The following is a 27,825-nucleotide window of genomic DNA, read 5'->3' as shown; positions in this document are numbered from 1 at the left end:
AAGTCATTGCCTTGTCAGGGAGCCCTCTTCACACAGCTCTCTCCAGAGTCCTCCATCTACCCCTCTCCTTGCCCTTTTAGTCTTAGGGGTGATACCGTGTTTCCCCGAAAATAAGACCGGGTCTTATATTAAGGTTTGCTCCAAAAGACACATTAGGGCTTATGCTCAGGGGAGGTCATCCTGAAAAATCATGCTAGGGCTTATTTTCCAGTTAGGTCTTATTTCCTGGGAAACATGGTAATAGCCCTGTTGTACCACCCTCTGGCTTCCAACCCACCCCTATGTTTTCCTACACCTTGTCCATCACTTGTAAATAATCTCTTTGTTAAACCCCTCTCACTTACCCAATGTGAGAGTGCCATTTGTTCTTTCCTGGGACCTGACTGATGTACCATGTAATATGGCCAACCCTAGGATAATGCTACTATGCAGCTGGGCTGGACAGGGTCTGGGTCCATCCCCTCTGCTTTCAGAGACTGCAGTGATACCAAATTTTTTTCCAGAGTCCAGCCTCTTATCCTCTTCTCAGATCCATAAATGTGTAGCTCTTTTAAAGTTCTCACATTTTTAAATATAAAAGCATTTTTAAATTCTTTTAACAAGAGCTATTTCAGATGTTACAGAAGTTTCTATTTATGTATTTATTTAGCAAGTATTTACTGAGCACCTCCTGTGTGCCAGACAGTGAGCTAGACACCAAGCACATGTCTGCGAACAAAGCAGACATGCTCAGTGCTGTGAGAGTAACCTGGAGCCGTGGAACCAGTAACCCTGAAGATTTCACAGAGATGCTTCCAGCAAAAAAGAGGTGCCTTTTGTTATATGTTTTTCAACTGTTTGAAGACCCCTGCCTCTTCCTTCCGAGGGTTTACATTCAACATGTCAAGATATCCAAAAAAAAATTCAGTCCTGGAAATACAAGAAGATAGGAAGGTAATGAGACCTGCCAAAGGAAATTTCTGGAAGGCAGGAGAGCCTCAATTTCCTTGTTCTCAAGGATTCCCCTTGAACACCCGTGAGGCCGATCAGTCTTGGCAAGGCTGCATCAGTGCTGCCACCTTCATGTTGTCTGTCCTGCCTCTGCTCTTCCCATGCCTGTCACGTTCTCACCCCTGACCCGCCCCAGCCAGTTACGCAAGGAGTGCATGTCCCAGGATGCTCACAGCAATCACCCCAGACCCCCTTCCTTCTTCTTGACATGGTCTCACTCCCAGCCCATTTCTTCTAGAGACTGAACTTGGGCTTGGCTGCCTTTACCACTACCATCCCTGGGCCTGATAACCTGGTGCTTCCCTTCAACCTTCCAGGTCTTTGACCCTTGTTTCTTTCTGGTGAGTCTGATTTAGCTCATCCCTCTGGCTTTCCATATCGCGTGCTGCCCTAAGGAACTGCCCTTTCTTGCTTCTGGTGGCTCAAAGCTCAACTCCCAGCCTGAGCTTTGGACTCACTCCTCCTCCCCACGTTCTCCCAAATCCCAAGAGCTCTTTTGCCAGCCAACCCTTTATTAACTTCTCTTCTCCAGAGGAGTCCAAAAACCCAGCCCTCCTCCTTCTCTTTCTTCTTTATTCTCCCTTTGTGCCTTCTCTCCTTGTCCATCTCTACATTTTCACCTCCCGCTTTTTCTAAGAAGAGCTACAGGGGTTCCTTGCTTTGAAAAATAAATATTTCCCTGAGGATTTGAATGTAATTAAAGGTTATAACATTTGAAATTTAGTCAACGTGTTTAAAATAATAATGGTAATAGTGAAAATAATAACAGTAATAATAATAGTAGCTTCCAATCACTGGTTTCTTCATACTAGGCACTCTACTGAGAACTCTAGACACATCACCTGAGTTAATCCTTTGGGAACTCTTGAAGTAAGTGCTATCATTCTGCCAGATTATAGTTGAGGAAACTGAGGCTGAGAGAGGTGTGGTGACTTGCCCAAGGTCACCCAGCAAGTGGTAGAACTGGGACTCCCACACACACCTGCTCGATTCTAAATTCCAAATTCCAGCCTTCTTGCCTTCACCACAGCGCTAGTTAAAGGAATTCTGCTCTAATTTCTCTTGAAAGGAGCAAGCCTGTGCAACAGAAATAGCCCCTCCCCAGCTCCCCACTTTGTAAACTTAAGCTTTTATATATGCGCATCCCTCAGCAAGGCACACCCATCCTCCTTATTGGGTGGGGAAGGTTCATCAGGTGAAACCTCTTATTTAATCTCTGTCCACTGCTGGTCCCATGCTGGGTGTGGCAATGGGTAGGGAGCCACCCAAAGCACCTCTTTACATCTGCTCACTCACAAATCCTCCCAAGGACAACTCTGGCTGCAGATTCTGCCCTACTGACAACCCCGCCACAGAGGACAGCAGCAAACACTCAACTTGGACTAGGAGTAGAGCTAACAGTGACATGCAACCTCTATATGCTCTATGTTTCTAAAAGGAATGACTTGTGCCATGACCAACATGCAAATAGAGAAGGCCATGCACCTAGTAAAACTGAGCCAAGACAGTTCAATCATTCATTCTACAAACATGTATAGAGTGTCAATAATGTGCCAGGCAAAGAGCAAGGTATTGGGCTTTCTCTTCCAGGAGTCCATACTTCCACTAGCAGAAGGAATAAAATATTCTAAGTGTCCCTGTGGTAGACTAGATTATAATTTAGCAATTTTCACTCTATTCTCTCACTCCCCCAGCCTCTGCCCTATTAATTTGGATAATGGCTATGTAAAATACTTTGGACAATGAAATGTGGGTAGAAGTGATGACGTGCCAGTTTCAATTGAAGACTTTAAGTGGCATTGTGAATATTGGACAGCTGCCTTGAATTCTTAACCCTCCAATTGCTGGCCAATAAAGGGGTGTTCCTTCAGCCTGGGTCCAAGAATAATAAGCTATATGGTGGTGAGCCTAAAGAACAGCACCAACTCACAGCCACTGACAAACGACATGAACAAACAGTATTTGTTATTGAAGGCCATTAAGACTTTGAGGTTATCACACAGCACTATCACAATAAAATTGTCTAATCCAGTCCCATAAAAACTATATTCCAAACCTACCCTCTGCTGTTTTCCTTGCTCTTTGAAATGAAATCTTTGTCATCTTGTAGGTAATGAGTTTCACTAGTTTCACTTTGACCCATCCAAAGAATTTGCACGGCTACTACTAGTCAGGTGGGGGAAGCTGTCTGAACAAAACTTACTGATGTACATGTCATATTAAGTACCTGCAGAAACTGCGGATACCCGACACCAGCCCTTCTACAGAAAATATTGTTAATCACTGCTACCCACAGACATCTTATTTTCTCTCGTTCATTATCAATTTCTATAGTTAACATCAGCCACATCAAGGGCAAGCACTTGTTTAAATATTGTTAAGGTTCCAAGTGAGTTTAATGCTTATAACCCAAGACCAAGGCAAATCAGGAAGATGTATGGAAACTGGAACAGCAGTTTTAGAGGCCTCTCCAGTCACCATCTGGTGCACTGTAGGTGTCTAATCATGTTCTTTTCATTTCCTTTAGTTCAACAAATATTTATGGAACACATTCTATATGTACGGTGCTAGAATACAAAGCAGAGAGGGCATGGTTCTTATTGTCAACTCACTAGCTTGCCACGCGTGGAGAGCATACGATGACTGCTTATAGAACTATCATTAAAGAAAACACAGGTAAAATATTTTGAAAGCAGTGCTAAGGATGGATTCAAAAAAAAAGAAGGATTGTATCCAATCAGAGGAGGTCGAGAAAAGAAAGCATTTCAAACAGAAGGAACAAAGTCTTGGAAGCTGGATGGAATAGAATATGAAATATGGAGAGATGCAATGGAAAGATGAGAAAAGGTCCATCGCTTCCAGTGCCAGGCCAGTGATTTTATGGTCAAACCCAAGGATGACCAAGCACTAAATTAAATCCATCACATCCATCTTGACCACACCCTTCACTGGGCCCAGAGTTCAAATAGTTCTGAGAACTTCTAGTCACTAATAGCTTGAACCTCCACAGAAACAACTACAGGTAAAAGATGCTGATGAAAAGTGAATATGACAGCAAGACGGTTTCCGTGACAACAACAAAGCAGGAGCACTATAAGCAGGTTGTGTATATGGAGAAAGAGGAGAAAGGACTTCTCAGCAACAGGTGCAGTTGGAGGTATTTTGACGTTCTAGACTACTGTCAGCACTGGCTGAGTGGAGAAGTAAGTAACGCAATGTAATGCAATGGACAGTCTTCAACCTCACTGCCGCCATTGACAATGACAATGGTCTCACCTCTCTCTTTAGGAAGTTGTATCCCTGAAGGCTGTTTATGGCAGGCAGGGCCCTGCACACCACACCCTCCCACATCTGCACACCTCTTCCCCAGGCTGCACCTGGCCACTGGCCTCATCTACCCCACCTAGTTACACCCATGTCTCCAACCAACCGGAAAACACATCACTATCGGGCAATTACAAAACAAAATGAAGAAATTCAAGTAGTATCAAGTTCCAGGCTGGACTCAGCGGAGTTCCTCTAGTGCCATCTAAGTGCTTTCTGCTCCCACACCCTATGGAAATGATCTGTTCATTGGCCCAGCTTCCCAATGGGCCATACACTGTACCTGGATGGCGCCATGTCTTTTCATCTTTGTGTCCAATGCCTAGTCCATAGATGGCATATGTTAAATAATAGCAACAGCTTTTCCACGTATTAAATGCTTTCACTTCACCTGCACTTGACATACTATCTCATTGAATCCTTCCAACAACCCAACCCTACAGGGTAGGCATTATTATCCCCACTTTATAAGTAAAGAACTCAAAACTCAGAAAGGTTAAGTCATTACTGCAAGATCACGCAGCTAGGAAGTCGAAGGGCTAAGATCTGAGTGTATAGCCCTTCTTACAGAAGCAGGCTTTTATGCAATGAATGGAACTGATAGCCAGGTTTCCGGAATAGCAAGACTTAGAGTGCCCTCACTAGATCAACCTTTTGAAAGAAAGTTTCCTTCACGGGTTGATGCTTAGGAAATTCACCCCAGGCTGGTGTTTGGCAGAGACATACAGGAGGGCCTTTGTTTTTTGTCTATAACTCTGTTTGAAACTGAATTGGATTCTCTAGGGAGGGTTTTAGGGAATTTACGGGAGTTGCTCTGTACTTCTTTCACCAGGGTTACACATTCCAGGCCAGGTGAGAGCTTCCCCAAGAAAGCCAAGAGCAGGAGCTGGACAAGTGACAGGGACTTGCAGACAAGCAGACAGGCCTCAAACACCTGCTGGATGTCCAGCAGTGGCCTTCGCCACGTACACAATTTCAGAAGACAAGTTCAGCTCCCTGTTGGGAGCAGGGCAGGAGCTGGCTCTGAACAGAAACTTAGAGTGTTGGCTGGGGCGGGTAATGGGAATTCACATCAAGAATATTGGCCTACTAAAGCTAACTTGAGTATTCAAAAGGTCCTTTGTCTCAGGGAAGCCTTTTTTAATCCACTGAGGAATGAATTCACAACCTTTCCTGATTTTTCCAAGAAAGAAAATTGTGCCTTTATCACTGTTGAATGATGACTAACATCTGGGTTTTTTTTTTTTTTTCAGAACCACTTTCCACAGTCCAGTGTCCAGACATATCACGAGACATGTCTGAAACAGACTGGTTTAAGGGCACACTGACCCTGGGTCAGGAGACACAGATAAAGAGTGTGACTTGGGGCTCTTACCTTGGGCTTAGGTAAGAGTGAGCAGGGATCCGCCCTGCTGACACCAGTCCTGACCATCTGGTTCATCAGGATGAAATTATTTTTGTTTGCAGCCGCACCCACTGCTCCACCTCAAGAAACAACAGGTGCCAAAGGCATACACTCAGCACAGGTTGGGAGCAAGACCCAAGGGAGCAAACCTTCTCTAGAAATCCAGGAGATCACAGAGAAGACCGGGACAGAAGAGAGGGGACATTGGGCTTGAAAGCATTTCCTTCTCTCTCTACTGGTGAAGATCAGTTAGGGAATTTGTGAATGATTTACAGTGAGACTCTTTATAAAAAGGAGCACATTAACTTTCTGGATCATTCATCCACAATAAATTAAGCAAACTCTGTTGAAATGCAAGATTCCAGAAGGCTGAAAAGATTTATCAGGCAGTGGGTTAATAACTTTGACTTTTTAAAAACTTTGCCTAAATTCATACTTTGAAGAAATTCGCCCTGTTAAATTAAAAGCTTGCAATTTTTCAGGCGAGCTTGAAGCACATTACCATCAGATGCGCAGTTTCGAGTAAGAACTCAGGTAAGCAGGAAGGGAAGAACTAGATGCCTTATTACACCAGAATACTAGATCCGCACCTCTTTCCTCTTCCTCTCCCTTCCCATAAAGCAATGGAAGTTGCAAGTCAGGTCACTCATGTGCAAATGGTCTTGTTTTAAGAACGCAGGATAAATGTTCAAATGATCAATTAACTTCACAAACACATTAGAAAGAACTTTGTGTTTGTGAGTTTTGCTGAGTTAAACTGTTTTCAATTAACATCATTTTTCAACTATACCGATCTGGAGACAGGCTTGGAATATTTATCTTTCTTTCCCCAGCAGGAACTTCTTCTTGTGCTTATTTCATTAACAAATATGAGTCCAGGGCCAATTGACTAATGTGAAATGTCAGGGGAGAAAATTGGGACCAGTAGGCTGACCCAGCTCTGTGGAATGTGTTCCCAATCTTTAAATAACCAATCACAAAAGGCATAATTTTGGTGATATCCTAGGCCCTACCTGTAGGACAGAAGTGAGGATAGATCACCTAAGACTAGAACTGATATTCAGCTTATGTGCTCTGATACAGCCAGGCCTGTTGTTGTGCAGTGCATAGCCTGCGCTACCATACAATGCAGGCAGGGCATGGCTTCACCAAATGTTTATATCTAGTATCTTACTGATTGGCTGGTGCCCTTGCTGATTGTTAAACATTGTGACTATAACTCTGTCAAGGCCCAGGACACTGTTGGTTACAGAGTCTCACTCACTGAGGTCTAATTTTTGCTCATTTTCTCTTTGTCACTAGGGCCTTGCTTGAAGTATTTCCTGCCAATTTTGGGGGGATCTGTAACATCAGTATTCAATATGCATACAGTGATTTCATCCCCTTATTTTGGCCATGGTGCTCATCTACCTGGTATCTCTCAACAAGAGACCTTCTCTATTACCAGAGAGTAAACCTCCAAATACCCCTCAGGTATATAAGAAATAGACCCCCAGATGCATAGATTGGGGGATGGGGATCTAGATCCAGTAATTTGTCAAATAGGTTTCACGCCACTTCCTGTATTAGCTCCCTCTTCATGCACAAGAAGTATCTATGCCTTTTGTGCAGGTGAGTTAGCATCTTCCCTTACTGTATGCCAGTTTGAGCTATGGCTTTTTCCACTCTGCTCAGTCAGTTACTATGTGTCCATCTATTGTCCAGTTTCCCAAACGATGTCGTTGTTGTCTCCTCTCCTGTTCTCCCTGTCCTTGTGAGTTTATGCTTTAAAATAGTCTTTGCTGTGATTTCAATTTTAGGCTTGGGGACAAAGCTAAGTTACACAAGGATGTTGAATTCACCTTCTGAACATGAAGCCAGAATCCATTCAGTTTTTAGGTCTCGCTATACAGCCAAGATTTCCCAATAAGATATTTAGTAGCTGGTTCTCTGAACTAACCTTTAAGGGTTTCAAAAATTATTGTTGCTGTTGTGTTTTAAAGAACATGAGGTTCTGGAAAATTTGAAATACAGGTCAGAGTTCCTAAACCATAGGCAAAAACTGTGTTGGGAACGCCCTAAGAACATTGGACCTTCTTTGTAGTACTCAGAACAGACTGTCAGCTTCTTGACTGGGGTGTACGGGTCATATTATGATTCTAGCCAGCAGTGAGGTGTGTTTGTATGCCTGACCAAACTCAAATATAGAACAGTTATTCATCCTGACATAGTCGGAAATTGGAAAAGGTCATTAGGATACTACAAACACAGACAGATATGTCAATGGCCTAAATTATTGACCTACTACAAGAAAATACTAACTTGATTAGCCACTGAGGTTTTACCACTCTCTTGAGAAAATAAAACAAAAAAGCTGAAGAGAAGTACTTCACTCAAAGCTGGGTTTGCCCTAACCTTGCTTTTTTTTTTCCGTCTGCAGCCATAGGGTGTGGCTCTGTGGCAGGCAGATACCTGAGATGTCTTCTAAGATTTATGTCCTTTTTATGTCTTTTTCCTGTGTATTCATCTTAACTATACTACCTCTTTTTATTTTTTTTTTCAGAATTTTTGAATCATCCTTTTGTTTACACCATAAATATTTGTTTAGTACATACCTTTGGGGACATACCTTTGCACAAAACCTGTGGTAGGCAGTGTAGAAATACACAAACATATAAACTTCAGAGATCTATATAAATAACAGCAACAGAAACACACTGCTTAAAAGAAGCTTCAAAGTTCAGTAGGGTTTTTAGAAGAGGAAAGATTCCTGGGTGAGAAGGTCAGGGCAGACTTCTCAGAGGAGTCCCTGTGAGCTGGGCTTCGAGAAATGAGTGGATTTGCCTCAGGAGAAGATGGACGGAGAGGAGAGCCATCCAGGTGAGGGAAACTTATATATGAGGAGACTTTATCTTACTATTCCCCAGGCTCTTAAAATCCATGCTTTCTTGGATGGAGGGTGGGGAAATGAGAAAAATGTTTAGGGTACAAACTTGCAACGAGTAGATAAATAAGCCCTGGAGATCTGATACTCAGTATAGTGAATATAGACAACAACATTGTATTATTAGGTTGGTGCAAAAGTAACTGCGGATTAAAAGATTAAAAATAAATACAAAAAACGCAATTACTTTGCACTAACCTAATATAATCATTACACTGGCTAAGAGACTAGATCTTAATTATTCCAACCACAAAAAAAGAAATGATAATTGTGTGACGTGGTAGAGAGGATAACTAGCCCTGTGATGGTGATCGTGTTATAATATATAAATGTATGAAATAAACAGATTGTTCACCTTAAATTTATACAGTGTTGTATGTCAAATATATTTCAATAAAAATAAATTCATGCTTTCTACCAATAAAGATAAAAAAGCCACATCCTCATTTAAAGCTATTTGAAATCTCAAAATAAAATATCAACACTTAAAACAAATTAAACACTTGAAGCAATGAAATAAAACAAAGTCATTAAATTAAATCCTATCCCCTCTCAGCTCTCTCTCCCCCTGCCTGACATTCCCACCCAGTTCTTAGTAAGGGAACAGATAATATAAAGGTGATCCTTTCCAAAGCCAGAGAGGATTATGCCCTAAACATCCCTCCTCCCACCTCCCCATTTCCCCAGGCATTAAAAGCAGTTACACACACACACACACACACACACACACACACACACACACACACACAATTTCAGTCAATGCAGTGAAAGCAATTGGGAGAGAGAGGGCAAGGCTCACCATTGTTTCTGGCTGGAAGAAGAGTTCCAGAGAAACTGATAATCAGAGCTTTCATTTTCTTGCTCAAATTTGAGCTGATTTTACCTAAAACGAATAACTTGGCAAGACTATCCCTACAGACAGCCTCTTTCCCCCGTTAAGTATGGAAACAGTTTGAAGAGTAAAAAGTGTATAATATTTGCTCTAAGACAAGCAGACATTTTTAAAGACGCCTGTTTCCACTAGAAGTGTGAAAGGGCCTGCGCTGGATCTAGATTTGGCTAACGACGCTCTGGCAGACCATACAATCAAAGGGACTTTTATATGACACACGGAAAGGCCGTGCTCTGACAAGCCTGGGTCATGGAGCAAACAGAGGCTAACAGAAATTCTTCCTCAAATCAGAGGATGGAGGGTTAAAGCCTGCTGACTACAGAGTTCTCTCACTACAAAGTAAAGCAACAGGTATTGGAACTCCACCACCCAAATAAATACAGGGTTCATTTACGTGTCTAATGGTTAACATGAAGTGCAACTGTTGTAGGTCTCATGGGTTAATTCAGAAAGAAAACACATGTAATCATGCCATTAATCACTGACTTGAAATCTTAATGCCCACGATAGGCTCAGTTCTTAGACTTTCATCTGGAGAACAGTAAAAAAGGAGAAGGGTGCCAGATTGAGCTCCCAGCAGCTTTTTATTCAGAAAAGATTGCCAGGGCCATAGATTTAATGTTGGTAATTAAGGTTCACGGGCTGGCCTGGTATATTTTCCTAAAACTTTATATTTAATAATGCCATAAGTTGAAATTGCACTGTACAAAGGCAGCTGATTCTAACTGTTGTGAAGAAAGTTCACAGAAGTTCACATTGAACTTGGCAGGCCAAGGCAGGGCACTTTGGCAGCTCCACAGATTCGGATTTCAATTCCCTAAACCTGCCCTCAGGATTCCATTCTCTAGAGGATGGGTTGGCAGCAGGAACCCTGCTGTGATTGATTTATTATCTCCCATAACTTATGTAAAAGTTTACAGGGTATTGTACCAGGGAAGAAAAGACAGTTCCGTGGAAATAACTCAAGTCTCATGTGGTTTGATATTTTCTGCTAATCTTACTAATCTCTCCCCCTCACCCCATGATTTTTTTTGGAGTTTGTAGGAGGAAACTCAGGAAGATCTGGTTTGGAGGCTGTAACTGGGTGAGACATCATTTTTTGGTTGTTTTTCAAAAACTCAACTCAAGTTTGTCTTCCAGGCCTTAAAACACATGGGAAGTACAGCCTTTCAAAAAAAAAAAGAGAAGACGAAAAAAAGAAAAAAAGAAAAGAAAAGACAGGGTGGGGTTGGGGAACAACTTCAGGGAGTGGTGCAATCTGTGGCACTGAATAGATGCTGAGTAAATATTTGCATCTATAAGCACGGGGTCTGCTCATTTCTTCCAGGACCTAAGGGCACTTTCTAATCATCGGATAAAAAGCACTGCTGGCTCCCCGTTTCCATCAGAGTAAAATCTAAGATATTCCACTTTTTTATTCTTATTTAGCTTTCTAGTTTTATCTCCCACTACATCTCCCTGCCCTCAATTTTGTCAACACTACCCACCCATACCCACAGTTACCCACAGCCCTCCCCACCTCTCAGCTCCCCGCCTTTCTGACCACCAGCAAACATTCTTCTAACACACACACACACACCTACACACACACTTCATTTTGAGAATTTACCAAGAACCTCCAACATGCCAGGTACATTGTATAAACCTATGCAGTAGGTACTTTTTTACCCCAGTCTTTTTGAGGTGTAACTGAGATACAACAGTGTATTAGTTTAAGCTGCACAACTTAATGATCTGCTATTTGTATATACTGTGAAATGATCACCACAACAAGCTTAGTGAACATCCATTACCTCATATAGCTGCAATTTTTTTTCTTGTGATGAGAACTTTTAAGCTCTGTTCTCTTAGCAACTTCCAAATATACAACACAGTATTGTTAGCTATAGTCACCAGGCTGTACATTCCATCCCTGGAACTTATTTACCTTGTAACTGGAAGTTTGTATCTTCTGGGGAGATACTTTTTAATATCCCCACATTATAGGGAAAGAAACAGTCTCAGAGAGATGGAGTGACTTGCCTAAAATCACATAGCTACTGTGTTTCCCCAAAAACAAGACTTAGCCAGACAATAAGCTCTGACGTGTCTTTTGGAGCAAACATTAATTTAAGACCGTGTATTGTATTATATTATATTATATTATATTATATTATATTATATTATATTATATTATATATTATATTATATTAATTATATTTATATTATATTATATAAGTCCCAGTCTTATATTATAGTAAAATAAGACGGGGTCTTATATTAATTTTTGCTCCAAAAGACGCATTAGAGCTGATTGTCTGGCTAGGTCTTATTTTCGGGGAAACATGGTAGTAAGGATGATAGACTAGAACTCAGGTTTCCTGACTCTGGAGTGACACCACTATCCTCTGTTGCCTCCTTCCAACTCCTACAGTGAGTACAAATATGTACTTTTTTATTAATCCTTCACCCTAGGATGGTTTCCCCATGCCTCCCATTGATAATTCCCTCTCCTACATCTCCTTTGTATTTTGATCCAACCTCTAGTAGGACACTTAACAAAATCAATTTTATGTCAAGGTTTATATGTGTCTGCCTCCCTGAGGATATTGAACACAGATAAAGACTAATGTATATTTTAGTCCCCAGCCTTACCTGCCATCATCCTTTACACGTAGTCGATGCTTAAAAATATTTGTTGACTTTACTAGAAGAAAAGAATGTGAGCATGCCAACTGAGAACGGGGAAACCTCAGTCAACACTGTGTTTTGCTTTAGGTTTTCCTCTGTACTCTTGAGTGAGAGCCACCGCAGCTAATGATCAGCACCCTAACCAATTCTGCTTAATCTGGGATAAATCAGAAGAGTCTGAAAGAACTTCCAGGAGCCCAGTAAACCCCATTTGGAGATGGGTGGCAAATTCCAGAAAGTCTCCATGTCTTCACTTTGTCTTTCACCACAACTGTTCCTTTTGGTTTGGTTTGTTTCTGTAATCTAGAACATCAGCAACTACATGTCATAAGGTCAATTATTTTATCAATAATTAAGGTCTGGCCAAGGGACAATTGCCCACCCAACAAACTCTATTCAACCAAACTCACTGTAGTGGCAGAAAACCTTAAAAATGACATCCTTGGGGGGCGGGAGGAAGCAAACAAACAACTATGTATACTAATAAAGATACCTTACAAAGGATAGAAATCAAAATGGAGTGAGAGGCAGAGAACTTAGGTCAAAAGGCTGTATACCATGAGGTTAATAGTATTGGTTTTTGGAGCTAGACTTAGTTTGAAGTCACATTCTACCACTTTTTAACCCTCTAATCTTGGATAATGTATTTAATTTCTTTGTGCCTCAGTTTCCTTCTCTAAAAATACAGGGAAAATATTAGCTGCAACCTCATACACTGTTGTGAGCATGAAATATGCTATCACATGCTAAGTGCTTTGGACAGTGGGGCACATAGTAAGCTTTCAATGATGCCGTTATGATTACTATCAATATTCTGCAAGAGTCAGGTATATGGAATCTGGGAAAAACATAAGTCTTTGAGTTAGAACACATGGTTTAAATTCCAGCTCTGCCACTGAATAACCCGTGTGATCTTCGGCCAGTCCTACACCTCTCTAAGCTTGAATTTTCTTATCAGCACTTGGACTTGGATCGCTCAAGTCCTACCCTACTTCTGAGGAAGGGAAGGGCACTTCATAATCTGTCTCCTCCTCTCATTTAATTCTTTATCTGGGCTCCAGGTCATTCTGTAATGACATCAGTTGTCCTCCCTGGATATGGTACAGGTCCCAGGTATAACATCATCACTCTTTGGTCAGTTCTTACTGGACGGGTGGTCCATTCACCTGAAGCAGAGTCACCAGCCAATGTCAGAATTGAGTCTACCCAATCATAAAGCATAGCTCCTTCTTCTCATCATCTATTATTCAGGTTGGGGATCTTAGTGTAAGTATCTTCCACTCAGTGACTCTGGGGCCTCTTTGATATGACCTAAGCCTAAAAACCTGGCTACCAAACAGCTAGAAGCGAGATTCTTAGCCGTCATAGTCTCAAACTTCACATTTGCTCCCAGGGTGCCTATGAAGTTCATGTTTCTGGTTTCTGGAGCTCCTTCTAAAACTTCGCATATCATGGACCTTTTCAAATTCAAGTTTGCCAACTCCAAAGATCTCCCCCAATTGTCACAAATGACTGCTCTCTCAAGAAACCCTTTATGTCCTTTCAGAACCCAACATTAAACTATTATGCACAAATATATTTAAAATCAGGACACACTAAAACCAATCATTAAAAATGCATGCCTGAGAGGAAACGAGAGAGTCTTTGGCATCAAAACTTTCCAGATAAGTTGGATCTCAGAGTCTGTGCATGCCAGTGCATTTTTTAAAAAAATGCCTTGAGGAAGAATAATTTTCAGTCTAAAATTTTATGCTCAGCCCGACTATCATTCAAGTGTGACGGCAAAATACTGTTCTTGTCAGACAGGGATTCAAAAAATTTACCTCCCATCTATCTTTTCTGAGAAAATTAGTTAAGACTGTGCTCCAGTGAAAAGAAAATAAAACCATGGAAAAGAAAAACTAAACTAGCAGTCCAACAGAAAGAAGGTCCAGGAAATGAGTATGCAGCTGACCTAGAAATCAGCCAGTTAGGTACAGAAAAGATAGTTTGCTCAAGGTCACAGCCCTACTTATGGCAAAGCCAGGATTAAAACCAGGTGGCTGAGCGCTGGTGCCGATGCTCTTATCCACCGCCTACATTTTGGCATGAAAATTTTAATATCATAAAATTACCTGCAAAAATTAATAATCATATAAATTTAATGTGGATTTGAATCCAATTTCAAAATAATTTTTCTTGAAATTGTTTAAAGCAATCTCATTATATAAATGAAAGAAGAGAAATGGCAGGAAAACCAAGAAATATGAAAAGGAGAAATAAAAACAGGGGACCTGCCTTATCTGATAACATCTGATAGCACATAGTACAGATTCATTACACATGTATTCAAATCATTCAAATATTGGCATAGGCATAGACAAATACATCAGAACAAATAAAAAGAGAACTAGATCCAGCATATATGATAATTTAGTATGCCAGGATATATGATACTGACAAAACTGATTATCCCTTTGAAAAAAAACATTATTATACTTCCGTCTTAAACTGTATGTATAACAAAATCCCTAATTGAATAGATTCAAATATGAAAACAAAATAATAAAAATCTTACAAAATCATTTAGGAGAATACACATAATCCTAAAGTTGACACATACCTTTCAAATTGAGATTGAAAACCAGAAGAAGTTTGAAAATAAAAAATAAACTTATTTAACTATGTAAACATTTTTATACATTTGTGGGCCAGAAAGTAACTACCATAAATAACATTTGTGAAAAAATAATAGATTCAGGATAAAATTTGTAACACACTGACAGACCAAATTAACATTTATTATATAATATAAGAAGAGCATTTACAAGTTGGCAAAAAAAAAAATACAACTCATAAAAATATGTAAAGAAAGTACATAGACAATTCAGAATAGAGGTAATCCAAATAGCAAAATTATTTAAACGAATTATGGTCAGGAAAATGCAAATTTATGCAACAATGGATATCAGTTTACTTTGATTATATGCCAAAAGGTTTTTAAATTGAAAGCATCAAGTGACTACAGGATGGAGTGAAAACTATGAGATGCAGAGGAGAAGATACTCTCAGACACTGCTGGTAGAAATGTAAATTGTCACAGCCTTTTTGGAAAACAATCTGAAATGTCTACTAAAATTTAATAACTATCACATACCCTTCCACCCTTCAATTCCACTCCTGGGAATCCATCCCATAAACATAAAGCCACCAGTAAAAAAGACATGTTTACAAGGATATTTACTGTAGCCTTGTTTGTAGTGGCAAACCTGGAAATAATGCCCATCAGTAGGGGAATGGTCCAATAAATTATGTATATCCACATAAAAGGAGATTTTATAACCATTAAAGGAATGAATTAAAGCTATATCAGTTGGCTTAGAGCAATTTCTATGAAGCATTTTTGAATGAAGAACACCAGTGTGTATAACATGAACCCATTCTCGTAGAATTAATAATAGTAAATCTTCATTTGTGTGATTGCACGTGCATGGAGAAAAATCTAGAAGTAGGCATCCTGGGCTGTAACATGCGTTACTTAGTGGAGGCTGAGTGATAAACAAGGAGAGATAGGGAAGAGCTCAGGAGAAGAGAATCAAGCACAAAATAATAAAGGGAAAAAGAGACTATGGGATCTATTCACACTTATGAAAAATTATATGTGTGTATATGTATAATGAAAATAATTTTTTAAAAAATTTTTAAGGGAAATTGAGGGTGGGGTGGGGAGAAAGACGGTCTTTGAACAGCTTTGTCTCATCATCAGGAAGAAGTCTGAACTGTAAATTTGGTCTAAGATGGGCCCCTCCTATGTGTGCGGCGTAGCATCAGAAATTCTGTCTGGAGACTTGTAGGGAGAGAGGATTTTGTTTTATACTCACCTGACTTCAGATATTATGCTCACACTGTCTCTGTTTCTTTACTCTGGAAGGATAGGGGAGTTGAATTTGGGGAGAAAGAAGGAATATGAGGAGAGGTATATGAAGCTACCTTAAAAAACCCATGAGAACCAGGGATCAGACCCTGGAATATGAAGCCAGAAACCTAGCAGCAAAAGATACAGGAGAGATGGGGAGGGAAAAAGGGAAAGAATAAACTGGAACGACTTCTGTTTCTTGCAGTATAGTAGATCAGACCCATAGAACAACCCTCCTACTGAAAACAGCTAACATGCTTAATAAAACGTTTCAAAATGTATCTTTGTAAATATGTCAGTGAGTTGGTAAGAAAAGAACTCCTCAGAGGCCAGAAATAAAGTAAAAATAAGAATTCAGATGAGTCATCTTCTTTTCTTGTGGGCTTAAGCCAAGCCCTGGTGTCGCTGAACTTTTGTTTTGACAGTGAGAACTCAAATGCTAGGTCTCATCCAAGAAAAGAAGTGTAGAGAGCCCTGCCTGGCAGATCTGGAAACTCAATAACCAACACTGTAAGTATAAGCTAGAAACAAATTTACCCCATAGAAGGGGAAATAATATTAAGAGCAGGAGTTAATACATTTACATATAAACATCCAACAGAGAGTATCAGTAAATCCGAAATTGGTTCTTTGAAAAGTGTAATAAAGTTGAGAAGCTTCTGGGAATGTTAATCAAAAAGAAAAAGAGCAGCATTTAAAAAAATATTATGAATAAATAAGTAAACATAACTATGATTTCCACAGGTATCTTAAAATTGGGTATTATAAATAGATTTATGACAAAAAATAATAAACAGGTGTAAAGGAAAAAACTCTTAGAAAATATAAAGTACTAAAATGTTATCAAAAAGAGAAAAAAAACTAACAATTTTATAAAAAATTTAAAATTGAATCCATAATTTAAAATCCTCCTAAAAGGAAACATCGCTCCAGTCTTAGATAAATTCTTCCACAGAATAGAAAAATAAGTAGCTTTTTCCAGTTTATAAGGCTGGCATAACCCATACCAACAACCATGGAGAGTTTAAGAAAGAAAAACTACAAAATAATTTTACTCATGAACAATGATACAAAATCCTAAACAGAACATTAGCAAATTCAATCCACCAGTCAATAATAAAAAAGACAATACAAATGATGAATTGACTACATGAACAGATCAAAACAAAAACATCTCATGATCATCTTAACAGATGCAGAAATGCATTCAGTAAAATTAAAAATCTATCATAAGAAAAATTGACTAAACTAGGAAAAGGAAAAAGCACTGTTTTAAAAGCCTGCCACAAACATAATAGTAAATGGTGACTGCACAAAACTCAACAGCCAGGAATATTTCCTTCAAGATCAGGGACATGGTGACAATCTTCACTGCTCTTGTATTCAGCATCACACTGGGGATGTAGCCCAAGGAAGTAGGGAAAGAATCATGAAGGAGAATCTCTCAAGGATCCACCCAACGCTGACTTTGTATAAAAACAGGTAACTGGAGGGGGAGAACGTTTTAAAATATCTTCTGCATGTTATATAAATTTAGGTCCTGCTAATTGTAAGACATTTGCACACAACGTAGCATTTTTGGAGGGTAACAGCTAAAAGGCCCACATGCCCTGCCAATGTTACAGGTAAACTAAGGACTGATACTGGGGGAAGTAAAAGGCTAATTAGAAATTGTTGAAATGTCACACTGTATCAGCCTTAGCGACTCACAGCACACAGTAGGACCAAGTCAGCTCTGTGAGTGCAGGAACCACATAGCTCTTATTCTTCCAGTTGCCACAGCCTGCCTTGCATAGTACAGAGCTTAGTAAGGACAACTAGTCAAGGTGGAAGGCTCCTCTCCTGGCCACGCACACACATGACCTCTGCAGTTAATTTCTGCAAACAGTTGCTAGAAACAAACAACCAAAGAAATAACTTTGTGCAAAATAAAACCACTTCTCCAGCAACATGTCTGTTCTCGTGGATATCAGGTCTGATGTGTCTAGCACCCTCCTGAAGTTTAAGCATCTTTATCCAAGATCATGAGATTCCATTAGGGGAGCAAAAAGTTGAGAGAAGAGACCCCCGTGGCCAGAAAACAATTATAAGCCTTTTCATGATGCATGAGATAATGCAAATAAAATTGCTTCTTAAGTTTCAAAACAGTATGCCTGTATAATTGTCTTATTTTTATAACAGTATTTATTTCATTTCAGTGTCCACTTCAAAAATAGAACTTCCCCTTACTCCTCCCAAGTTATGTTTTATTTTTCACCTTAAAAAACATTTACAATTCTAAAATTTCTCAAATTTGACAGCGCCCAGACTCTCGACTAAGCAAGGCTTTCTATAATAATTAGATTCCCAACTCTGGGGGATTTTGGCACTTCTACCAGTGTAAATTCTGGGACAGCTTGAATTTCCTTCCTCTTTCTCTTCCACATTTTGCTTCCTTGATCTTCGTGTTTAGGGAAGTTTTTTTCCTCTCCCTGAGTCGTAAGTCATAGTCTCTCACAGCTCAAAAAACAAAAAATAAACAAATCTTACCCTTCCATCTACTACCATCACCTTCACATTATCTTCCTGGTTGCTATTTCCCAGAGTCTTTGCAGTATTCCAAGGAAAACAATGGAAAGCACCCTAGACTGGAGTCAGGAGACCATGGTTTCACAACTGCCCCTGTTTTGGGTGTGGAGAAAAGAGACTGGGTTGGGTATGAAGGGGGGCTTGGGTTAAAGTCTTAGCTCTGGAATTTACCAGTTTATCTCATCTTGGGCAAGACATATCCCTCTTGCCCAAGACATATCCCATATTCCACCTGGCCCTCAGTTTCCTTATAGATAAAAGTAACGGTGGTTTACAGCAGGGATCCTCGAGCCAGGCAGCAAATGCAAATGAAGGAAGCTGACTGACATAAGAAAAGTCCTAGTGCAGAAGGCAACAACAGACAGTGGTGTGCATTGCAGACGTTTGGGGAGCACAGGCTCCTTCTGAAGTGAGGAACTTCTACTCAACTACAGCAGCTCAACTCAGCTACCATAGGAAGGTGAGCTCTGTGTGGCCAGTCTTCTGATTTTTTAAGAGAGCCCTGCAATGTAGATTTTTGGTTTTGTTTGTTGATTTTGTTGATTTTTTTCTTTGCTCAAAATTTCTTAAACGCTTGTGGGTCATTTTTGAGTAAACCCCTGGAGTCTCTTTTACGTTTGGTGGTGTCTGATCCTAAGAATCGATCTGGTTGTTCTGCTGCCCTAGAAATTTCAGAGACCCTTTCACAGTCCTCCCTCCAGTTTTGCGGAATGTTCTTGGAGCTTTGTATTGGGGTACCTCCGTTTCTGAGGCTTTGCTACAGATCCAGGAAGTGACTACCTCATCCTGAGGGGGGATACGTTTTAGAGCTAGGATTTCCTCACAGAGACAGGATTCTCCTAATTCTGATTTTTTGGCTTAGAGTAAGCAAGATGGTGCATTGACTGTTGAAAGGTCTGCCTTTCGATTGGTTTCCATCTCTTGGAACAGATCAACAGGACTGTTGGAAAGGTCTCGAAGCAAGTCTCCTCTGACCAACAACCCACTTTTTTAGGAGCAGAATGTGCCTCTTGTTCCCTTATCTGAAATGTGCGAGCTTCGCCATTCACCTTCCTAGGTGTTGGGATTCTTGGTCTTTCCCTACTCCATTTTCTCATCTGTCTCTAATCCAACCCACACTATTCTAAACCATCCAGCTCACCACCCAGACACCAATGTCTGGTAGGTCTGACCAGCCCCAATCCCTCAAGTTCCTTTCATACGGGTTCCTGAAGCCCACAAAAACCCCCCTCCAGCCAAATCGCTTAGCCACTTCTGCTCTGTTTATACTTATGGTAACTCATCTGCAAACACTGACTGACTCCTACACGTCAGACCTCTCCAGAGCTACCACACGTCAGGTGATATTAGGACAAAGTGGCTAACAGCCTGAGCTTTAAAATACAGAAATACCTGGGTTTGAAAAATTAAAGGCAAAAAATCCTATAGCTGCCACTTACTGGCTCTGTGATCTCAGTCCAGTTATTTATAGTGTCCGAGCGTCCTTTGCCTCATCTGTAAAATGGATATAATAACACATACCTGTGATGGCTCATTTTATGTGTTAATTTGGCTGGGACATGGTGTCAAACCTTGTTCCAGATGCTTCTGTGAAGGGTGTGAGGATGAGATTAATATTTAAATTGATAGACTTTGAGGAAAGCAGGTTGCCCATCATAACGTGAGTAGGCCTCATCCAGCCAGGTGAAGGCCTGACAGAACAAAAGACTGCCTCTCCCCAGCAAGAGTTATTTCTGCCAGGAGAGTTCTGCCTTCAGACTTCAGCTGTAACCCCTCCTGAGTCTCCAGTTGCAGGCCCACCCTACAGATTTTGGACTTGCCAGCCTCCACAATCACATGAGCCAATCCCTTAAAATCTCAATTTCTTTCTCTCTCCCTCCTTCCCTCTCTCTCTCCACACATACATATGTACATATATAGATATGATATACATATGCTATATGTGTTATGTATTATATATATATATATATATATATATATATATATATATATATATAGTATACACACACACACACACACTCGATTGGTTCTGTTTCTCTAGAGAACCCTGACTGATACAATACCTCATTGGGTTTTTGTAAGGATTACATGAAATAAGGTTTGTAAACGACCAATCACCTAGTACCTGGTACATACAAATCTTTCAATAAATGATACAAAGGGACAATGATTCTATCTGGCTCCATTTCTTCCCTCCTGCTCCCCATTCCCATAGAGTCCAGCGACCTTGGACTCTGGCTGGCCCTGTCTCACCCCAGCGTTCCTGTCCCGCAGACTGCAGATGGATGCAGAACTCAGGTTTAGGCTGGAGGAGGATGGAGTGACAGGCTACCCTTTCCACAGTATTCTCGGAGCAAAGTCAACTATTTCAGAGATGTGGGTGCAGGTGTCACCGTGGGGTACCTGCAGATTTGGAGACTATGATGGCCACCTGTAGTCCATTCTCAAACTGGGAAAGCCCCAGGTCAGCCTACGCAAAGGCCACTAGGAGTTAGACTAACTTCGAGCGACCTACAGGGGACACTAAACAAGAGACCCAAATTCTAAACCTTCTCCAGGTAGTCAGACTCCCTGACCAGGCAACGCCAGGCCAAAAGTAAAAACGATCACCGTCTGTGCTAAATCAACAGTCCCTAAGAGGAAGCAAGGAAGATAGAAATACATTTTCTGAAAAGTGAGCTCTTACTTTATTTACTCAGAGTCCAGAAACCTGGCCCTGTTGGGGATTCAGCCAGACCAAACACGGCCTCCGTGCACGCAGCACCCTCCCCGCCTCCGCCATAGGTCCTGGCCGAGTGGAAGAGTCTCTGACAGCTTTCTGCCCTTCTCCGGACAAGCTGCTGACTGGGAGGGGCAGCTCTCGGTTTCTGCCCCGATTGTTTTTTGCTTGGACAACCTATGCTTTTACAAACAGACCCGACGGCTCTGAAGTTGTGTCTGCCTTGGATCTCCACCCGAGGCTGCTGTCTTGTGTTCATTTCCTGAGCTTCTGAACCTCCTTGTCATAATATTATCTTACTTTACGTTTTACGGTGTCCCTAGTCCGCCGGCAGCGTGATATACCATCACAGGGCATATTTAGAAATTGTCTCGTCCAACCTCTAACCGCCGTCCCCACAAGGCACCCTGCGGTAGCTATTTAGCTGATCAGGAGTGAATGTCACAGGACTGTAAAGACTGACTTCAAACATGGTGTATGTTTTCTGGGTAGGTGGCCCCATATTCAAATGGGTTTGTGAGGAATCCTGTATGCCCTGCAAGGAGTCGGGAAGTGGGATGGATGTGTACCTGCCACTTAGGTGTATGTGGAATCCTGAACCTCCCTTCCACCAGGGTCTCATAAGTCAGGCAAGTTATCAAGACACCAAGCACACATGGCCACAGACCTGACCCCACCCAAGACTCCTGCCCACTTCCACGGGCAGCTGCCCACACTGCTTCTGCCACATGGTGACCTCATCCTAATCATTGGTACAGACTTGCAGCCTCCCTGTGGCACTCATTATGCAAGTTCCAAAGGTAGGTGAAATCAATAGTCCATGTTTCATCTCAAGCCCCCCTGATTCTAAGATTTCAGAGACATTAAAAAGGGGGGGAATGGCTAATGGTGGCTATAAAACACCATTCATCGAAAGATACATTCTTATTTCAGACGTGTTAAAAGATAAGGGGTATGTGTCTAAAATGGATAAAACACAGTATTATGCACCTGATATTATTTTAGCAGCTAACTTATTTGTTTGGGGTACACGACATATCTATGATTTTATGTCGTAGTACAAATCATGTTGATGATGCAAAGACCACAGTACTAGATTACATTTTCATTGTGTTTTACACTTTATAACATATGTGAAAAGATTCCATACTCACATTTTTTTCCTTCCTCCAACCAAAAGAAATCTTGAGGTTGCCAACCTAGTTTCCGTCCTCTATCCAGGAAGAATTCTTCCTTGCTCGAAGAGAAGCTCTATTAATCTACATGATGGGAGAAAAGAAGGTGTAGAGAAGAGGAGAAAAATAGTCATACGGGAAGTGGAAAAGAAGAATTTGGTGGGGGTCGGGGAACTTGAGGAGCCAAAGGTGTGAAGTACATGTACGTGTGAGGAAAGGGGCTTTTCAGTATGTTGAGTGCTCAGATCTGCTTTACTGTCCAGGATTTAACCTGTGGGTAAGATGAGGATACATAGGTTCTGACTATCATGGTTTTCTGGCCTCACCTCATCATTTTGGGTGAAATCCCTTCCATAGGAAGCTTTGGTCAATTATTACCTACTGTTGTACAAAATAAATTCATCAGCTTTACAATCTATTCTTCCAGAAGAGTTCAGTTCTTGCCCTAGGTACGTGCTTGGTGTTTGTACAGTTTAAAATATATTGCTTTGAAAATACTTAATTTGGTTTTACTTTTATGATGTATAAAATCATGTGTCTTGTTTAACATACAGTTTTATGGTGCCAAATGAGTAAACTTCTATTGATGAAAACTTCAAATACCAAAAGAAACACCTGGTCCCAGTAAGGATTAAAACAAACAGAAGAGAGCAGTAAATTCTAGGCAAACAGTGGCTTCCTTGTATCACCCAGAAGATAGAGGAACTAAGAAAAGACAAAATGCAACACTGAGAAAGAAATTCACAAAGATATTTGCTCCCGACAATTTCTGTGCCTTCCTCCACCCTGACTGTCTTCCCCTCCCCTCTACGAAACCTCCCAAGAAGTAAAGGAAAGGAGATGAGTTAGTTGCTCAGTCCATCTGCCTGCCTGAATGAATGACTCTAAAAAGGGGAAGTTCCCACTTTCTGTAACATTAGAGGATTCTCATGAAGTGTAGCAGAACCAACATGGCTGACCATGTGTGGGCATTCTCTAGAAGAATCCACATCTTCTGGATTACTGAAGCTAGGAGTTGATCCGGAAAGGGTGAGAGCACAGTAACAGTACTCAGAATATCATGGTCATAATCATGCAGCCGCCACAGCTTCCCAACTCTGAAGATGAGCTACAATTTATTAGGATCTTCTATGAGCCAGATGCTGTGTCAGTGTTTTTTAGAGGCATCATCTCATGTAATTCTCATTATATCCTCTAAGATTTGCACCATTCGTCTTCCCTCTGGCAGCAAAAGAAACTGAGGCTTGGATGGGTTTAGCTTACTTTCCCAAGGGCAAACGACGAATTAGCAGGGCCCCTAAGCTCCTGCCTTTTCCATCAGACCACAGGTACCCTCAGCTTTATGAGAGGAGGGGTCTAGTTCACGTTTTTGTTCTGCTCCAGGAGGATGAGCTTACCAATGGCCTGGAGGAAGAAGCCAGGCTGGGAAGAGCATATCAGCTCTGTCAAAGAGTGAGGCCGTAGGCTGCCGTCACAGACCTGGGGACCAGGGGGTGATGGTGAGGGAGGTGCCCATGGCATTTGGTACGTCAGGTCTCTCTCCCAACCTGTGCTTGTATATTTCTAAAACTACGTTTCTATTAATTTTCTCTTTTTTGTTTGGCCCATTTTAAAGGGCATAGAATTTGGAATTAGAAAAACCAGGATTTAAACCTGGGAGCTCTGTAGAATAAGCTCAACTGACCTTAGGGAATTTATGCAAGCCCTGAGCTTCATCTAAAAGGAAAATACTTGGTCATGCCTACCACACAGCGTTGTTCAGACACTTAAATGAGATTATTCTCTAGAGAAGGACTTTGTAAGGTGCTATACATGTGAATTATTATTTGATAGATCTTGACCCTCTCATTTTTTGTATTAGCTACTTCCCTTTTGTTGATGCTACCCACCCGTCTTATAAACCAGCCTCTCGTATCTTCAGTCAAGTTGTTCAAAGGGAGACAGGGGAGGGAAGGAGCAACCCGGACAGGATCTGGCTGAGGACCGCGTTCTATTGTTCAATACCCGCAGCCTCCCTCACGCTGTCAGGAATCAGCACAACTGATAATGACAGCATCATTTTGTAATCAGCCAAGAACTAAGCTATTTGTCCTAAATCAGCCTGGGTTTGTTTCCCAGCCTCCTAAAAGAGAGCATGAAAAGATGTGTCAAACCCCTTGAAATCCAGGACACTCTTCTAATACCCTGCCCTCATCTTCCAGTCCAGGTTTTTAACAACAAAAACAAACATTCAATGTGCTAGACCACATTCATACTTACTGAACTCATGCTCCTCCCCAATCCCCATAGATCCCTTTTAGAAATACTCACAAGTTACTTGTTCTAAATTTGTTCTAGAATATTCTAGGGAAGATATCCCTCGTCAGGGTGATAGGACTTTGGAGAATCCTGACAGCCTGCCAGGTTGGTAAGGAGAGCAATGAGTCAGGTGTCAGGCTTTGTCTAAGAGCCATCTGAGTGAACAGGAGGAGCCTACGTGGGCACTTAGGCAAACAGTCCTCCAGCCACTCCTGCAAGGACCCAAATGCAAGGTCTGGGGTATAGGCAAGTTGAGAGTTAAGGTAGTTAAGCATTAAAGAGCAGCGCACATCACAACAGTATGAAACCAAAACTGAGACCCAAAGGGGTGGCAGAATATTACCCACCTGAGCTGAGAGGTTAGCACGAAGACGCTGAGAGGAATGCCACCAGCCTCCTACTAGGGTCAAGCCTGATTTATCAGTCCAGCCGCAGGAATGCTGGCCTTTTCCCTAGAGGTTTATTGTACAAAGCACCCATCCTGGACACAAAAAGAAACACAAGCTTATATCGTTTCAGGAACCCACTTTCTCTCACTTCTTAAAAATTCATCTGTGTGTGTGTGTGTCTAGTCTCTAGCCCCTTCCTTAACACCCACAGGTTTTCAAAAACGACTGGCAGCTCCTCTCACATCACAGGTGCCAATTCTTTCAATAGAGTTGAGTCAGGGCAAAGAATGTGGGCTTTGGTGCCAACCAGGCCTGAGTATATGTCCCTGCTAGGCCCTTTCCTTTAGTGAGAGCTTAAGCAGCGCATCTCTTTGAGCCTAAATTTTCTCATTGAAAAATAGGTATCACAGTAACCCTACTAACTAGGATCTTTGTATGGCTTCAGTGAAATCATGGCACAGAGCCTGCACGCCACACATGTTCCACACATGCTCCTATGGTCGATCGCTTCATTATTCCCCGTTGTTCACTCACTCCTCCGGGGATCAATATCCTTTGCCCTGTGACTCAGCAGTTCTACCTCTAGAGACAGTGTGTGCCTCCCATCTCATTGGCGTTGAGCTTGGCTGGCATGTGACTTGCTTCAGCCACTGGAATGTGGGCAGAAGGAACAATGTGTCCCTTCTAAGCCTAGGCCTTATGTATTATGTATTTCCACTCATCTTTTTTTGTGTTTGTGCCATTGCCAAAGGAAGGGCATGCCCCGGGAGGCCCTCTGGTACCAGCATAATGAAACACTCTTGGAGCAGACCTGGACCCAACCCACAGCCTGGAGTCGTGCCCAGCAGAGCTCAGCCTAGATCAGCCAAACTCCAGCCAGCCCACAAACACGTGAATGAGAAATAAGTGCTTATTGTTGTCCACCGGTTTTGGAAATGGTTTCGTTAAGCAGCATTATTGTGATAATACTTTCTGCTTACCTCGTCCAGGACTTGAAGATTTAAGCTTATTGAAAGCAGTGAAATAGGCTCCTTTCTCTTTGACTCCAGTTCCTACCAAGCCTCAATGTAATGGAAAGAGCATGGGCTTTGAAACCAGAAAGACTTCATTCATATCTAGCTTCTGCGTCTTACCAGCTGACTAGCTTAGGGTAAGTCTCTTACCTTCTCTGAGGCTTGCTTGTTTAACTGTAGATCAGGAGTGAGAGTACCATCCCCTGTTAGTGGAGTCAATGGCATAATTTATGTCACTTGTGCATACATAGCATGGGTTCCCCGGAAAAGTGAGTAACTCTCCCCTTTCCTTTATAAGCTTCTTGTCCATCTGAGAGCCTCATCTCCAGATCTGCACAGAGCAGACAGAAGTGAATAGAGTTTGGAGACCTCCCCCAGAACATGGAGGCTGAGGCATTTGCCTTTGTCTTAGACTTCGGCTCCGTCATTCATGTTAATGTGGCACATGTCATATGCCAGGCACTGTTCTAGGCCCTGAGAATCTGGTAGCTAGCAAGGCAAGTGAATGTCATTACCAACATTCTAGAAGAGGTCAAAGTAGGTCACGAATAGGAGGACAATAAATAAACTAGATAATTCCAAGCAGCAATAAATGCTATGAAATAAACACAGAATGGTGATGTGATAGAGAGAAACAGAGTGGGGTCAGTGGTCAGGGCAGGCCTTGTTGAGGCAATGGCACCTTCTGTTTTCCAAACAGTAGAAATGTTTGTCTCTAGTCCTTCTTGATTCACACTTGCCCAGAGAAGCTCTTCTTGTCTTCCACACTTTAACAAGCTACATTTTGTTTCTTCTGTTAACCACCTGCTCCTACCCCTGGTAGTGATCGAAGCAACTCTTCTAAATTCATGCTGATCGTGTATTCTTCCTTCCTCCATCTGTGCATCTCTGGATTCTATAAGTTACCTTGGGCGGCCACACCTACCTTTTTAGGCATCACCTCCGTTTCTTCCTTACTGGCACCATTTTTAGTTTCATACATAGTAGAGGTTCTATATTTGAAGGCTCTCATCTTGTCGTGCCATCTGCCCTTAAAGAACCTTGCATGAATCTCATCTTTGAACATTTTGAAATCTGTTCCTCTGTAGCCTAAAATATTTGACTATCCCCCAAGTCCCCACCTTGGCTCTTAAGAACTTCAGGTTAAATGGGATCACCCTGAATGTCCCAGCCCACGTCAACTTCAGTCTCCTTTGTGGTCCAGAAGAGAGCTCACACAAGCAGTGTCCCTCACTCCTTATACAGGAAGTTGTCAGGAACACGTGCCAATCATTTCCTAGATGCTTTCTCTGCCTTTAGCAACACGAATTGTATCTAGAGTAGACTGGTGACCCTCAAAATTAAAAAAAAAAGAAAAAAAAATCTCAAAACTCTCATACAAATGATTTGAGTGGCTTGTCAAAAATACTGATTCTGATTCAGTGGGTGCAATGCCAGGCCCAAGGTTCTGCATTTCAGACAAGCTCCCAGGTGCCACTGGTGCTGCTGACCAGCGGAGCACAATTTGAATAGATACTTTCAGCCCTCCATCACGACTGCACATACCTTGAGGCTGGGTTTGTAA

At 41.5% G+C, this 27,825-nt stretch overlaps 1 long non-coding RNA gene across 1 annotated transcript in view; it reads right to left on the bottom strand.

Annotated features, from left to right (window-relative positions):
• Nucleotides 1–25,334, bottom strand: part of LOC141568250 (uncharacterized) — an 89,148-nt gene extending 63,814 nt beyond the window's left edge. Inside the window, exons 1-2 of the long non-coding RNA XR_012491342.1 lie at nt 25,207–25,334; nt 22,541–22,645 (exon numbers count right to left, since the gene is read on the bottom strand). This is a non-coding gene — a long non-coding RNA (uncharacterized LOC141568250). The remainder of the gene's footprint in view (nt 1–22,540; nt 22,646–25,206) is intronic.
• Between the last annotated feature and the right edge of the window lie 2,491 nt (nt 25,335–27,825).

The sequence above is a fragment of the Rhinolophus sinicus genome, linkage group LG02 (assembly GCF_036562045.2).
Source record: "Rhinolophus sinicus isolate RSC01 linkage group LG02, ASM3656204v1, whole genome shotgun sequence".
NCBI lineage: Eukaryota > Metazoa > Chordata > Mammalia > Chiroptera > Rhinolophidae > Rhinolophus > Rhinolophus sinicus.
This window is presented reverse-complemented; position numbering and strand designations above follow the sequence as displayed.